We start from the raw sequence: 17,534 nt of genomic DNA on the forward strand, positions 1-17,534 counted from the left end.
AAGAGGGAGAACATCTGTTTCCATGTTGTATGTTTAGGCAAGTCCATTCTGTTTGTCTGAGAGGTAAGCAACGTCCAGGTCTATGGTGAAAGAAGTGGGCAAAGAGGAAGTTTTGTTTGCTTGAATGGAGTCTTGTATGGAAATCACCCTGGTTTCTCATGGCCTCTAGATCAGAGTTACTGTCCAGTCTTCCCGCGGTTGCTCTTTTGGAATTCCTCTGATTCAGTGCATAGATCTCATGGTGTAAGCTCTCACCTAGCTATTCTGTGAAAATGGGTTAGGGTTGGGGGGACAATTGAGGAACATGTGAGTCAAATCTGCTATTTTTTCTCTTCAACTTCTGCTGAAACAAAAAGATTCTGGGGATTTTAAGACCTTCCCCTCTAGACATTCCTAGCTGTGAACTTGGAACTAAGAAAACTACTTATGAAGTGGCCTGTGCATTCAACTCTTTTTTAAAATGCATTTTCCTTAGACATTTGTTTGTCTTTGAAAGTGAAAAGCCTTCAGAATACAAGAGAAGCTTGGAATAAAGCACCTTGTTGTATACCACCGTAAAGAGAATCATTCTCCCAAGCACAGGATGAGATGAAGTGCATCATCAGCTTAATAAAGGCAAAGCTTTCCTCAGGGCAGCCTGATTCTTAAGCATAGATGCTCATCCTTTAGGTCAAGGCTAGTGGGAAAAGTTCTTGCTCACATCCATTCCTCCCACCCCCACATATCTCCACTTAATCTTGTTATTAATGCCTGCGTCGCAAAGCTAGACCCTTAATTATTTGGCATCATCTCCTCTAAAATTGAAGTTATTTTGATGTAGCACTTCAGAGCAGCTGTGCCAAACATTAAAATACCTTTTTTTGGTTTTTGCTTTGGTTTTTTGTTTTTTGGTTTTGCTTCTCTCATTTTCAAATGAGAGAAATTCATTGGCATTTCCCCTTTCTGAACTCCATGCTAATGATAGGGGTTCAGGGAAAAACAAGATGACAAATATGAGAACTATGAAGATGTCTGTTTCTCAGTTTTGTCTAACTGGTAATTTTAAAAAATGACATTTTAATTTTTTTAAGACTGTGTCATAGTATCCTCTAGTCAAAAATGACCACATTATGTAGTCCTATGAGGATGTATATAATTTTAAAATAGGTACACAAATGTGGCCTTATCAAAACATCTATGTCAAAAAGGTTCTTTAAAATATCAAATGTTTATTAAAATCCATCCTAGAGACAAGTTCAGTAAAAAAAGTGGACTAGATGTTGATACAGTTAGGAGGAAATGTATAGAAAGTTGAGCAAGTGTGCCAAAGAATGTTGACTAGAAAATCCAAGTCAAGCAGCAGGTGTTTTAGATTCCTGTCCTTGACCTTTTACAAAACTTCTGTCCATCAGTTAGATGAAGGAATAAAGATATACAATTCATTGTTATCTTATTCATGGACAGCACACATCTGTGGATCGCAGCTAATCTTTTGGTTGACAGAATCAAGTTTTAAATGATTGATTCTTACCCTCTAACTTCCATTCCAGTGAGCTGATATAACATTCAAGATCTTAGGGTTAAAAAAAATCAACTGCACACATAGATAAGAAGGAAGAGAGACCTGGATTTATAACAACTTTTTGAGAAAAAAGTAGTAGTATTTATTGGTAAATCCACTATGAGATTACCATGTAACATGGCTGTTCTAAAAATCAATTGAAATTTAGGTTACATTACTAGGAAAAAATATGTAAAAGGAGGGAGGTGATAGTACCATGTACTCTGAAATATCAGTTCGTCAGATATTAGCTAAAGTAGTGTGATCAGTTCTGTGTGCCATATACTAGGAGTGATTCTAAAACTTGGGATATAAGCAAAGAGGCATCAGATGCTAAGTGATTGTGGTGGTGGTGGTAGGGTTCTAGGAGAAAGATTTTTTAAAGTAGGAGAAATGAAAACGTTTAAAGAGCTAGCATATGACAGAAATGACTGTAAGGGGCATAGGAGGCAAAAGTTACATAGATAATTTAGAGGAACATAAAGAAGGGTACTGTAATTGCATTTAATACACGGACTTGGAACCCCCAAAGGCAGACATCACCAGAGAAATGTACAATCTTAGATCCAGTTTCTTTGTTGCTGTTTGGTTTTTCATTTCATAGATGAGCCATTCTTTCATAATTTATTGCACGTTTTTTTTTTTTGGATTCTTTTGAGGGGTATGTGGAGTAAATGTGCAGCTTTGTGTTCATGCTACATTTATCAGTCAAGATTCAGCCAGGAAAACAGAGTCCCTTTAAGTATATATGGAAATGAGGGACTTATTTTAGGAATTCGACTGAACACAAACAGAAGGAGCTGGGAAGACAAAGTTTGGAAGAGGGAAATAGGCAGATCAAAGAGTCACTAACTAATCTGCCTAAAGCATTGGTATGTGTAGACAAGTGGGGAAAAGTAGAAACTTGCAGGAAATCTGTGAGGTCCAGCATGTCAAGTCACTCAAATGGTCCCAAGGGAAGGTGTTGTGAAGGGGTATAAAGGAAGTTAGTGCCTCTGCATAGCTTCTAATGCTGTGGGTCTGCAAGCAGGTACCAGGTGGTGGGCCTGCTGCCACTGTTGATCAGCAAGGTCAGCAGTCCAGTGCACCCCTTGTCAACATGGCATTCATACTCACCCATAGCAGCCATATTTACCTCCAAATAAAGGCAAAAACAAATTCATTATTTCACCTAAAATTGATTCTTTGTACAATAAGAACATGCTAGTCCTCTCCCTAAAAGAGCATACAAAGTGACTTACCCATGTTTGAGGGATGCTCATTCCTCTTCTGGCTTAGTCAGATCCCCCTTTGAATATCCTATAATTTTAATCCCAAGGTACTATTATAACCACTATTAGTAAATCTTACATTAGAGTAAGGAAATGGGAGAGAGGGAAAATTGGTACACACACACACACACACACACACACACACACCCCTAGAAGCAAGGAAGAAATAAATTCTCCTGTCAGTGCCCTCATGTTTGCAACTGGTCATGGAATCTAAGATGGTATTTATAACTTTTCCCACTCTCCATTTCATATTTTCTGTACTCTTTGCAAGTGTATAAGTCAATTGTGGTTCCTTACTTGGTGGATGACCCAAATCTTCTTTCTTGCAGAGTCTGTGTTATTACAGTCCTGCCTTTATTGGGTTGTTCTAGCTTTCCATTAACTTTTACCGCAAAATATGGGAAGACTAAGTGACACTCTGGAGGATCTCCTGCATGCTGGAAATATTTTCCTCACTCTTTCTTCTTGTTTCAGAGGTATGAGGTGCTCAAAGTAGCCAATGGTAGTCTCAGGTTCCAATACAATGTTGTATTCTTTGGTGGAATCATTTCTCCTTTGCGAAGTAAGACTTCTAAACCCAAAAAAGCTGTAAGGAAAGGAAACAAAACTGTTGCTATTGCATCATTATCGTTAATATGAGAGGAGCTGTTTCCATATCTGTCCTGTGATTCCTAAACTCCTGAATTCTGGGTATAGGAAAAACATCACTACATATTTATAGCTTACTCAAAACATATCTTACATCCAGGATGACATTATTTCAGCCCCATAAAGTGCTGTCACCAGCTGGTGCCGCAACAGTCTTTCAAAGGCCATTCCATAATTTTATTAGGCCAGCTGTTTCAGGATGAGAGGAACATAATGATACCAGAGAAGTCCATGAGCATGAGACCAATGTTGCACTTCATTTGCTATAAAATGTTTTTTTTTCTGTCAGAAGCAGTGTCGTATGGAATACTGTGAGGGTGAATATGGCATTCTGTAAGCCCACAGATGGTGGTTTTAGCAGAAACATTGAGGGTAGGAAAGGCAAAACCATATCCAGCATATATATGTCTTTTCCAGTGAGAACAAAAAGCTGGTCCTTCAATGGTGGAAGTGATTCAGTATAATCAACTGCTACCAGGTGGCTGGCTAGTTCCCTCAGGGAATGGTGCCACTTTAGGGGCTCAGTGTTGATATTTGCTCTTGGCAGGTTGGGTACGCAGCAATGGCTCTAGCCAAGTTGGCCTTGATGAGTGGAAATCCATGTTGCTAAGCCCATACATAAGATCCATATCTCCTTACATGGTCATTGTCTTCATGAGCCAATTGGGAATAAAATAATGGGAAAAGAATGGGTTACCTTATGCATATATTAAGATCTCCTCCTCTAAGGTTGCTGTTTGGTGAACATTTGTATGGGACAAAAATATTCTCATATTTGTACCCATTTGGAGAAGTCTTTCCACATATATCTTCTCTAGATCATACTTCTTCATGTTTCTTCCAATCCTGTTTCTTCCAAGTTGCTGGCCATGCAGCCAAACTGTTAGCCACTGCTCATGACTCATTCTAGATATGTACTTCTATCCATCTCTACTTCCAGGCAAAATGAAAGCTTGAAGTTCTTCCCATTGAAAAGATTTTTTTCACGACGATCTTTCAGGGCCACACCTGTAGTGCTGCAGCTGTCCACTTCAGCTAGCGCCAGAATAGTGTGGGGAATTGTCGGTGAACAAAGACCAAATTGTTCTTTCTCATTCTGCTGTCATAGACAACTTCACATTAGAGAAAAAGAGAGGTGGCAGTGCGACAGGAGTACTCAAGCCATGGAAGTTTGAGCCACTTTTCGTGCAACTTATTTGTGACTTCAAAACCTGTGGAGAAAAACCTATCTATTACTTCCACTTGACTGAACACTGAGGGCTTTTGGGGCAGACGACACCCTGTTCATAGGCGTATTTCAGGAAACGTCATTATTTAATGACCAGTAGTAAGTGTTAGCACTCAGGTAGGACCCAGTAAGGAGGCAGAAGCTGTTTCTCAGTTGAGAATAATTATCTGCAGAGAAAGTATAACTTTTCTCCAAAATCCGAAAGAGGTATACTGTGATTTATCTGTAAGGTTCTGCCTAACGTTCCTTTAGGATCCCCAACTGCTATAGACACTTCAAGCACTATTGAATATGCTGGGTCCTGTGAACCAAGTGGCAAGACTGGTTGAATGGAAGCCTGGTTCTGTTGCAGAACTTTCTTTTGATCTGGACTCCAAACTGACAGCTTATTGGGTAATTTGGTAAATAGGTTGAAGTCAGATGCCCAAATCATTTATCTTTTGCAACCAAAATTTAGAGGTCCACCTCTAAGAGGTAGCAGGTATCAGATGCAGAAACACATTCACCATTTGATAAGAGAAATTTTGACATGCACCACTGATGATGAGAACCTTAGGCAGAACCTTAGACCATTGATGCCTAGAAATTTCACATATATGACATATCTCTGATTTTCTATGGTGTTTATTCTCCCATTCTCTGGCATGCATATATCTTAACAAGATATTTAGTGTATATACTACTTTTTGCTTACCAGGTCCAATCAGCAGGATATCATTTATGTTGTGGGCTTGCTTGATGTCCTGTAGAGTAGAGAAACAAGTTCCCAGTGGACTAAACTACAGAAGATAGCTGGAGAGTTGGTAGGGCCCTAAGGAGGGATACTAAAGTTCATCACTGTTTCTGATGGCTTTACTAACAAGTACAGAGTAAAAGTATGTTTGAGATCAATAGCTCAAACTGGAGAAAAGGGGCAGTGTCTACTTTCTCCAACAAAGCAAACACATCTGGAAATACAGCTGTAGTTGTAGTTACTACCTAATTTTATAATAGTAGACTCTCAGTCCTGAAGATCTATATGCCTTATCCACAGGCTAAATAGGTGAATTGAATGGGGATGTGCTAGGAATCTTTAGGCTTCTAATGGGGACAGAAACCTTGGCAGTCTCTCCATGATGTGCTATTACATTTGTTTCACTACTTCAGTAGGGAGTGTAAGTTCTAAAGATCTCCATTTGACATTTTCTATTTAATCATTCTCAATACATAGGAAACCTAATTGTCACAGGTCAGGGATCCAATTTGGGGATTCTCCCAGTTTCTGAGTATGTCTTGACCAACTGTGCTTTCCAGAGTTGAGGAAATAAACATTGGGTAATTTGGGGTACATATTGGACTCACTATGAGACTGACTTGAGCCAAAATGTCATTACTGATTAGACCTCATTCCTCTTTTTAAACCTTATCCAGCCTGCTGGATCATAGTGGCAGTTTGGATTCCAAGGGAATAGCCATTATCCAATAAACACTGAAAAATATTTCTCTTTTCCCAATGTACAGTCACCTGGTAAATTGGCTCAGGTCCTTTTGGAGAAAGCTGGGAGAAAGATTTACAGTTTAAGTTATTAGAAGTACAGCAGGGTCACTACTCAAGGGGATCCATCCTCAGTTTCTATAACAGGTTCAAGACTAGAAATTTGTTGAGGAGCCATGACTCTCTATTATTGATTCAAGAAAGACTTAGTTTCATCAGACTTAGGACTTTCCCACTTATACAAATAAAGTGTGACTTTATCAGACTTCCCACCTATTTCAGTCCTAGAAACACAATGATTGAGTAGTCAATGCCAAGATCTCTGCAGGTCAAATAATTCTAGCTATTGCTTCAGCTCAGTGTTTTTGTTTTTTAAATAATATTCATGCCAATCCATGGATGCCTGAAAAAATGTGTATTCTTTGTTGTTTAGTGGAGTGTTCTATATATGTCAATTAGATATTGTTGGTTGGTTGTGTTGTCTAGTTCTTTATCCCTTCCTGATTTTTTTGTCTGGTAGTTATATGAATTACTGAGAGTGGGGTATTAAAATTGCCAACTAATTGTGTTTTTTTCTCACTGTTTTAGCAAAACATGCACACACACACCACACATGTAACTTGACCTCCATGTAGAAAAGATTACTATTAGTACATTAAATAATCAGGAATAGTGTAATTTGGTGACTGATGAAATTCTGAGTTTTTGTCATTTACTTTCAGGTTTTCAAAACTAAAGCAGATACTTTGCTTCATATTTCATATTCCAAAATTTATAAATTATTGATTCTTTGATTTGAAAATTTTCATTTTCTAACATACTTTTTTTTTTTTTTAAGACAATCAGATGTTTTATTTATTTATTTATTTATTTATAGCTGTGTTGGGTCTTCATTTCTGTGCGAGGGCTTTCTCTAGTTGTGGCAAACGGGGGCCACTCTTCATCGCGGTGCGCGGGCCTCTCACTATCGTGGCCTCTCTTGTTGCGGAGCACAGGCTCCAGATGCGCCAGCTCAGTAATTGTGGCTCACGGGCCCAGTTGCTCCGCAGCATGTGGGATCCTCCCAGACCAGGACCCGAACCCGTGTCCCCTGCATTGGCAGACAGATTCTCAACCACTGCGCCACCAGGGAAGCCCCTAACATACTCTTAATACTTTCTAAAAATATAAAGATAAATTAAGTCTTATAATTTTTAGTCCTTTTAGTCTTCATAGACAAATGTGGAAAGCTATGATTATTTCCATGGGTGGAACACACTGGGGGTCTTATTGCATTAAGATTACTTTGATTTAAAACTGGTGTGTCTTAAGATCTTATCAAAAAGCAGCTATGAATTCACAGCTTAAACCATTTTACCCTTCTTGTTGAATACACATAACAGTGACACATTTAAAATACATTTATTTAAAAATTAAAAAGGCATAGCCTTGCCCCAAAACAAGATAAATATCTCCATAGATAAGAAATAGAATAGGATCTGACAGTAGTAAACAGAGGGCTAAAGGTACATGTATCTTGGTCTTTAGGAACCCAAATTGTCAAAGGCAATGGGAATTCGAATGCTTTGGACTAATATCAACCAGCATTGCTTTCTGTTCATGGGTAGTGGGAGAAAAAAATTGATGAATGAAACTTGGGAAATGTGACATAGGAATTGCCAAGGAAAGCAGGCTGAAAAAGGCTGCCACGATTGCCTAGAGTTGTACCTTGGTTGGGATGATAGAAAAGTGAAAACAGTCATGTAACAAAGATCTGGATCATGCTCTGTTATGGCCTTTGATATCACTCCAATATGAATGTGAAACAGGATCCTTGAGGTGCCAGGGTAATGCATGGTTCTGGTCTGGAGATCTTGAGCGTGCAATGTAGGCAAGTACAAGACTGCTAGACAGGGAAGAATTAACACTGAGAATAAGAAAGGAAGAAAAATGAACTACCCCTAAAGATAGGCATGCAAATTAAAATTCTAATGCACATGAGGAAATCTACTTCCAAGACAGCCATTTCAAGGAACAATTGAGATACAAGTACATGTCTTTGAAATTCAAATAATAGAATGATTTGTAGATGACTTTAAAATAGATATATTTAAGAGCCTCAAAGATATAAAAATAGGAAAATTCGTTAAAAGGAAATTAATGTATGAAACAAATTCAGACTGATATGTATTTCTACAAAACAGATATGGTAAAAACCAATTAAAAATCTTGGGAGTAAAAAGTACAGAGAAGAGAGTTAGTTGGAAAATTATACTAAAAATTCATCTGGAACCTAGCACCAAGAGATGAAGAGATGAAAAAGATAAATGGGTATTTAAAATGCTGATGGGAAGTAGATTGAGAGGCTCCCACGTATGTCCTATGGGAGTTCTAGGAGTAGAGATTTAAGGAAATTGTATAGAAGCAATAATAGCTAAAATATTTTCAGCTGTGCAGTAGTCAGAAGAAAGAGAAAATAATTTAAAAAGTTAAACTATGTCAGTAAATATTATTGGTTACTATATGTCTACTTTTTTAAAAATTAAAAAAAATTGTGGGAGTATAGGTCTAGGCAACAACAAAGTGGAAATTATTAGTGGAGGAATAGGTATTTGTAGGTAGGTAAAACCTACTGTTAAGATTCTTGTCTTTTTGAGAGAAAAACAGATGTTGAATGATTTTAGGGCTTATTAGAAAAAAATGTTTTCTTATGCATGCATACTGAAAAACCTAAAAATTATCACCAAAGAATAATAATAAAATTGTTAACTTCCAAACCATGAGGAGAGATACACACTTTGAGTCATTTTTCTTCAGATGTTCCACTCCTTGCATAGAGTCATGACCTTACTCTCCTCCTTCTGTCTGATCTCCTTCTGGGACTCCTCACCGAGTAAACCCAGTTGGAAGCCAGAGGCAAAGGAGGCTAGTTGTTGTGTTCATACACGTCAGCCTCACACACATCAACAGCTTGGTTCACAGAATAGAATGGAGAAACAGATCTGATCTGGAAGTATAAAGGAACATATCTAGTACAGCCCCATTGCAAAAATAAATTCCAGATAGTAAAGGCCCATATGTGAAGAACAAAACTTTGGAATTATTACAGGATAATATGAAACTATCTTTATATCTAAGGGGTATGGAAATATTTCTTTACCAACATCCCCAAAACATACATCCCAAAAGACAGATAAATGGAACTGTTGTAAAATTAAAATTTTTGAATAATAATGCACAAAATAACCAAAGATAAATTATATTTATTTATCACACAAAGGATGAGTATCCAGGCTATATAAATATTATGAATCAATAAAATTGGCCAAATAATAATAGAAGACCTGAACTATTACACAGTAGTTAAAGTGAACTAGTTGAATCTTTATGTATCAATGCAGATAAATCTCAGGAAAAAGTACTGAGTTAAAGAACTCATGAAATAATTATGTATACCATTTATGATAATTCCATTTATGAAAATTAAATTAATTCTATTTATGAAAATTAAATAAAAATACAGAACATGATACGAATTGTTTATGGGTAGATTTGTAATAAAAGTACAAGCATATGGATTGGCTATAGTAAAGAAATCATGTTCCTCCATTCCTTCTAAGTAGGAATGGAGGGAAATGGGAGTGGGGAGTGTAACATAGGTGCTTGAACATAATCTCTAATGTTTTGTGTCTTAAAAACATCTTTAATCCAATTCAAGGAGTGTAAATGCATTTCATTATCCTATTTTATTTTCTGGGCTTTAAAACATTTTTAAAATAACAAAGAAGGAAACACATCATTCATCCAATACAAAAATATTCTTTCAGATATATGAGAGTGATTAAGATCATCATTAGATTATGCTAATTTAATTTCTGTAGACCAAGTTAATGGCTGAAGTTAAGGAATTACTCTGGTGTTTATTCCAGTTCTACTCTTTCTCTGATAATGGATCTGAACAAGCAAGAAATGTTTCTCTCCAGTCCTTCTCTCCCATAGCAAACAAAAGCCTTCAGTATTAAAACTATTCCCAGGAGTTTTGGAACTGAGCAGCCAGAAAGGGGTTCTTAATTTATGCAGAGGTGTTAATTGAATTTTTGATTCAGTAAGCAACATGCGCAAAACAGTATTCTGGGCTATATGGATAAATACAGAAATGACCTTAAAGGAAAAAAAATTAGGTGGCAGGAAATTAATATTTACTAAACAGCTCTTGTGTGCCAGACCATAAACAGGAATTTGGGGGCACAGTCAGGCTATTAACATGGAGTTCCTTAAATCTGATGTTTAAAAAATGTATACTTAATATTTATTTAATTTGGCAGTTAGAAACTTGTTTCCTATTAATGAAAATAGAATATTTATGTTCGAAATAAGGAACTTATTTCATTAAACCAATTACCACAGCATTTAACTTGTTTGGAATTGTATTTTGTTGCATTCATTTTGTCATTTAAACTCTAAGGAAAGAGGCACCTCGCGTGGACAAAGGCACGGGAGCTTCAAATTTTGTTTAGATTATATTTGAACTTTCTTTTATCTGTCTTTTCTGTTAGCAGAATGTTTCCTATTCTTTGGGGACTTTTGTTCTTTCTTTAGTTTCCTTTTCTGATTTTCTGAACCGCAAAATTTATTGGGTGACATCAAAGCTAAGAGCAAGGTCCTGATGTTAACTCTCGATTTTACTCCTTCCTGTTTGACCTATCTTGGGCAACATAGCTGACTGTAAAATGTCCCAATCTCCTCATCTGGCAATTGGGATGATAATAATGATACGTAGCTCAGAGGATTGTTGGGTGGGGAGGGAGGTAGATTAAAAAATAGGAGAGAACACGACTACATCGCTTCAACAATGAGTAGCATTAAGCTTCTACAAATGAAACCTATGAATTTTTTAAAGATTTACAATTTAGATGATAAAACAGCTCATTTGTTCTTGGAAAATAGCACTATACCATACAACCCTGCGCTTCAAACTTGCAGATATGACCCTACTTCTGTGGGAATTGAAATACCACAAATGTCCAGTTACACAAGGAACCTTTTTCCAGAACTTGATTTAAATTGTACCATGTTTCCAATGTATTCCAGTGACGTGGCAGCTCTCCTTATTGATTGGTACCCCACGCAGATGCCATCTTGACCTATGCTGAGCACTTTATATTAGACATTTCATTACATTGCATTAATCTTCTCAAATATCTTGAGAAGAATACTTAACACCAATTTTATAAATGAGCAAACAACCTGAAAAAGCTTAAGTAATACTCCCAAGTTGTCTTAACTGGTGTGTGGTATAAAACTCAAACTTCAGCCTAGATTAGTGTAACTACAAAAGTAGTTTACATTCATCCATGTTGTCTGTCTTTCTGAAGTATATGTGTTACATTTTATATATATATGTGAGTGTATATATGTGTGTATCAATAAGTATATGCATATATGTACAGAATATAAATATAATTTTACAATTAATGGGCAAATATATATGTTATATTTGGATTATATTTTAAAAATTACATTTAGATTATATTTTAAAACAGGTCCAAATTAAATATCTTGATGAAGAAAATACACAGATACAACTGTTTGCCTGCAGAGGAAGTTCTGTTTTCTTGTTGAATAATGCAATAAATGTGCTAAAGCAGAGCCAGCATGCCCAACTGTTTTATCAGGTTGGCAAGCCAGAATAAAACACCAAATTACTGTCTAGAAACAAAACACATTTTTAACTAGAGCTGTTTTAACTAAATGGAAAGCACCCTGGCCCATTTAATATGTGAGGTTTTTTCCCCATTTCTTATAAGATTGAATTAGGTAAGACTATATTATTATTTGTATTTATAAGGAATCAATCCCCTGAGCAGACTAAGCTACTAATTTACATAAAGTTACTCTTTCAAAATATAAGTAAAAGCAAAAGGGGTAGTATGCATTATTATTTCATTTCTATGCAAATATATAAAAATTCCTCCAGGTAACCCAATTGATGTTTGCCATCAATCCTTTTTTTAAATGCTATCCAGATTGAATGCTCTTTCTTCAAAATTTTCAAACTTGAGCAATCTCATTAACAGAATGGTGACTGAAAAAAAAAAGGATGGAAATAATTATCACTTAAGCTTTGTACAAGTGAGCACTATCTTCATAATCAATAGGAAGCATTTATTGCATGCCTCTTGTGTCTGGGGTATTGTGCTGAACAGGAGTAAAGCATGTTTCCCACCCTTTTTGAAAGTAGGGCTTCACGGGGAAAGGACAGAAGGTCTTCCTAGTCTGAGAGGGAAGGATGTGGGAATGACGGAGGTGGACAGCACAGAAAGACTAGGCCCTGATCTAGATGGCCACATTTCTCAAAACTTTGCCTACACAGTGCTTTGTTACATAAAATATAGCTAATATGCTCCAGGCATTTCAAGGAGAGAAAATGGTCCTGGATAGCCATGGAAACACATTTCTTCCCATCTTTTGGTAGTTCATCAAGAAGCTGGTTCAGCAGGTCTGAGTTGTTCTAGAGAACAACAGAATGATACTAGAAGCTGAACCCCTTCCCCATTCCAATCATTTCTAACAGGGCCACGTCCCTCACCAGGAAGCCATGTTGGTTTTTGGGAGCCTGTGCATTCCTTGTAGTACTGTTTTATTTCCTTTTTCTCTATATAGAGGGTTGTGGAGTCAGATTCCTTCTCTGGAGCTTTTCCATGTTGTGTACAATATAACTGTACCTGGCCTAAGCACAGCTACCTCTGTGATACAAACAAGAGTTTGAGAGTTTGTGTGTGCTCTGCTACTCCTCTGGTTTAAGTTAAAAAAAAAAATAAAACAAAAAACATCTTACTGAACTGTGCTAATGCTATGTGAGATTGTGCTCCCTTCACGTGACACATTTATTTGTAAAATGCCATGTGTGAGCAAGTAGGGCAAAGAGCACCAAATCAGTGACAATTAGAGTCGTAGCAAAAATAATCTTTTCTTCAAAGTCTGGCATGTCACCTGTGCTCAGAACCAAAGGACCAACTAATTCACAACCTGTGGATGTCTTGCTTTCTATGAAGGGACACATTTAAGAACCCAGATCATGAAACAAACTTTGATTCAGGCACATCAAAGTGGAAGTTTTTTGGGAATACATCAGCAGAAGTGTTAATGTTAGATAACAATATGCTATAAATTTTAACACTGACCTTTAACATTCCAAGAGCAGGAATTGCCTGAGGCTTGCTACTGTCTTTGCCTCAAGTTCTAGCTGAACAAGCTTTCATTTGGCTCTCCAGGCGCACTACTGATGAAGTCACTTTGAGAAATGTCAGATATGGATAAAACATTTTCACACACATTACGCCTGACAGGAAAACCTGGTGGGCTGATGTCAAAAACATGAAACCACATCCTGGACTTTTTTGAAATGCTTTGCCTGTCCCTTCTACAAATATAGAGCCATTTAAGATTACCTTCCTGGCTGAGACCTGGATGTACTTCAAAGGACATGTAGGGTTGATAGCATTGATCACTGCTGGGGCTCTGAAATAGAAATGTTGCTTTTCAAAATCTGGAGACCAAAAGGAAAAATTATGACGTTTACTTCCCGCAGAGTTGTATAGTTCTATGAAAATTGCAAGCAGAGGGTAAAACAAAAAATAATTATGCAAAAAAAAAATTGCTTGGAGTGTAAAGGCTCTTTGGCAATGACAACCATTTTAGCTCAATGAAGTATATAACTAGCCAGTTGAGTGCTTTCCCCATATTAAAATGTACTTGTTTTAAAAAGTCAAACAATATAAAAATACATACAATAAAACAGAACAGAACTGCTTCCTTTTCTTAGTCCCCTTTATTAGTTTCTTTGGCATACTTACACAGTTTCTATATGCAAATATAAGGAAATAGGCATGAAATTTTATTCTTATCCCCACACTTCTTTTATATGATTCAAAAGATAGCTCCTTGCTTCTTTCATTTAACAATGTATACTGGAGTATTTTTTGTGTGTATGGTGTTAGGGAGTGTTCTAATTTCATTCTTTTACATGTAGCTGTCCAGTTTTCCCAGCACCACTTATTGAGGAGGCTGTCTTTTCTCCATTGTATATTCTTGCCACCTTTATCAAAGATAAGGTGACCATATGTACGTGGGTTTATCTCTGGGCTTTCTATCCTGTTCCATTGATCTATATTTCTGTTTTTGTGCCAGTACCATACTGTCTTGATTACTGTAGCTTTGTAGTATAGTCTGAAGTCAGGGAGCCTGATTCCTCCAGCTCCGTTTTTCTTTCTCAAGATTGCCTTGGCTATTCGGGGTCTTTTGTGTTTCCATACAAATTGTGAAATTTTTTGTTCTAGTTCTGTGAAAAATGCCAGTGGTAGTTTGATAACGAATTGCATTGAATCTGTAGATTGCTTTGGGCAGTATAGTCATTTTCACAATGTTGATTCTTCCAATCCAAGAACATGGTATATCTTTCCATTCTGTTTGTATCATCTTTGATTTCTTTCGTCAGTGTCTTACAGTTTTCTGCATACAGGTCTTTTGTCTCCTTAGGTAGGTTTATTCCTAGGTATTTTATTCTTTTTGTTGCAGTGGTAAATGGGAGTGTTTTCTTAATTTCACTTTCAGATTTTTCATCATTAGTGTATAGGAATGCAAGAGATTTCTGGGCATTAATTTTGTATCCTGCTACTTTACCAAATTCATTGATTAGCTCTAGTAGTTTTCTGGTAGCATCTTTCGGATTCTCTATGTATAGTATCATGTCATCTGCAAACAGTTACAGCTTTACGTCTTCTTTTCCGATTTGGATTCCTTTTATTTCTTTTTCTTCTCTGATTGCTGTGTCTGAAACTTCCAAAACAATGTTGAATAATAGTAGTAAGAGTGGGCAACCTTGTCTTGTTCCTGATCTCAGTGGAAATGGTTTTAGTTTTTCACCATTGAGGACAATGTTGGCTATGGGTTTGTCATATATGGCCTTTATTATGTTGAGGTAAGTTCCCTCTATGCCTACTTTCTGGAGGGTTTTTCTCATAAATGGGTGTTGAATTTTGTTGAAAGCTTCTTCTGCATCTATTAAGATGATCATATGGTTTTTATTCTTCAATTTGTTAATATAGTGTATCACATTGATTGATTTGCGTATATTGAAGAATCCTTGCATTTCTGGGATAAACCCCACTTGATCGTGGTGTATGATCCTTTTAATGTGCTGTTGGATTCTGTTTGCTAGTATTTTGTTGAGGATTTTTGCATCTATGTTCATCAGTGACATTGACCTGTAGTTTTCTTTCTTTGTGACATATTTGTCTGGTTTTGGTATCAGGGTGATGGTGGCCTCGTAGAATGAGTTTGGGAGTGTTCCTCCCTCTGCTATATTTTGGAAGAGTTTGAGAAGGATAGGTGTTAGCTCTTCTCTAAATGTTTGATAGAATACACCTGTGAAGCCATCTGATCCTGGGCTTTTGTTTGTTGGAAGATTTTTAATCACAGCAAAGGAAACCATAAACAAGATGAAAAGACAACCCTCAGAATGGGAGAAAATAGTTGCAAATGAAGCAACTGACAAAGGATTAATTTCCAAAATTTACAAGCAACTCATGCAGCTCAATATCAAAAACACAAACAACCCAATCCAAAAATGGGCAGAAGACCTAAACAGACATTTCTCCAAAGAAGATATACAGATTGCCAACAAACACATGAAAGAATGCTCAACATCATTAATCATTAGAGAAATGCAAATCAAAACTACAATGAGATATCATCTCACACCAGTCAGAATGGCCATCGTCACAAAATCTACAAACAATAAATGCTGGAGAGGGTGTGGAGAAAAGGGAAACCTCTTGTACTGTTGGTGGGAATGTAAATTGATCCAGCCACTGTGGATAACAGTATGGAGGTTCCTTAAAAAACTAAAAATAGAGCTATTATACGACTCAGCAATCCCACTACTGGGCACATACCCTGAGAAAACCATAATTCAAAAAGACTCATGTACCACAATGTTCATTGCAGCTCTATTTACAATAGCCAGGACATGGCAGCAACCTAAGTGTCCATCGACAGATGAATGGATAAAGAAGATGTGGCACATATATACAATGGAATATTACTCAGCCATAAAAAGAAACAGAATTGGGTTATTTGTAGTGAGGTGGATGGACCTAGAGTCTGTCATACAGAGTGAAGTAACTCAGAAAGAGAAAAAGAAATACTGTATGCTAACACATATATATGGAATCTAAAAAAAAAAAAAAAAAAAGTCATGAAGAACCTAGAGGCCAATACGGGAATAAAGATGCAGACCTACTAGAGAATGGACTTGAGGACATGGTGGGGCGGGAAGGGTAAGCTGGGACAAAGTGAGAGAGTGGCATGGACGTATATACACTACCAAATGTATAGTAGATAGCTAGTCGGGAGCAGCCACGTAGCCCAAGGAGATAAGCTCGGTGCTTTGAGATCACCTAGAGGGGTGGGATAGGGAGAGTGGGAGGGAGGGAGACGCAAGAGGGAAGAGATATGGGGATATATGTATATGTATAGCTGATTCACTTTGTTATAAAGCAGAAACTAACACACCATTGTAAAGCAAGTATACTCCAATAAAGATGTTAAGAAAAAAATGTATACGGGAGATATTTTCATATCAAACTCAAAGAGGTTGCTTTTTTCCCGTGCAACTTTAAAAATTAACTGCATAGTATTCCAGTCTATGGATGGGTAACAAGTTAAGTGGACTCCTATTGAAGGCCATCTGTGTGATTGATAATTTTATGTGATTGCAAAGAGTGTTGCATTGGATGACTGAGTATTTGTTGTTTTGCTTGTGTACAATGGTATCTATAGGATAAATTACATAGAATTGAATCTAGAGTAATATATAATTTTGAAAGGTTTTGCCAAATTGCTCTCAATAGGTTAAGCTATTTTGTGGTCTTAGCAGCAGTTTATGAATATCATTAATACAATGTGTCAAAAATATTTTGGACTTTAATAGATTAAAAACGTTTGGGTTTTTTGGATAAAAATCATATCGATATAGTTTTAATCTGAATTTTTTTATGATAAGGTTAAACATCTCTTCAGATGCTTAGGGGACATTCATATTTTCTTATTTCTTTTTCTGTGAACTATGAACTGTCTGTACTTTTGGTGTATTCATTTTTCTATTGGATTGCTATTCTTTTTCTTATAAACTTTCTTACGAACTCTTACTATTTTAGGGAGGTTAGAATTTTGTTCTGTGGATTTATGTTTTTCTTCTTACTTTTGACTTAGGGTGATTTTTTTGTACTGCAGAGTGTTTATTTTTCATTATAATCTTTACATGATAAAATATATTAATCTTTTCTTCTATGTCTTCTGAACTTTGAGTACAAGTTAGAGGGGCGGGGC

This window comes from Balaenoptera physalus, assembly GCF_965194825.1.
Source record: "Balaenoptera physalus genome assembly, chromosome: 7".
Classification (NCBI taxonomy): domain Eukaryota; kingdom Metazoa; phylum Chordata; class Mammalia; order Artiodactyla; family Balaenopteridae; genus Balaenoptera; species Balaenoptera physalus.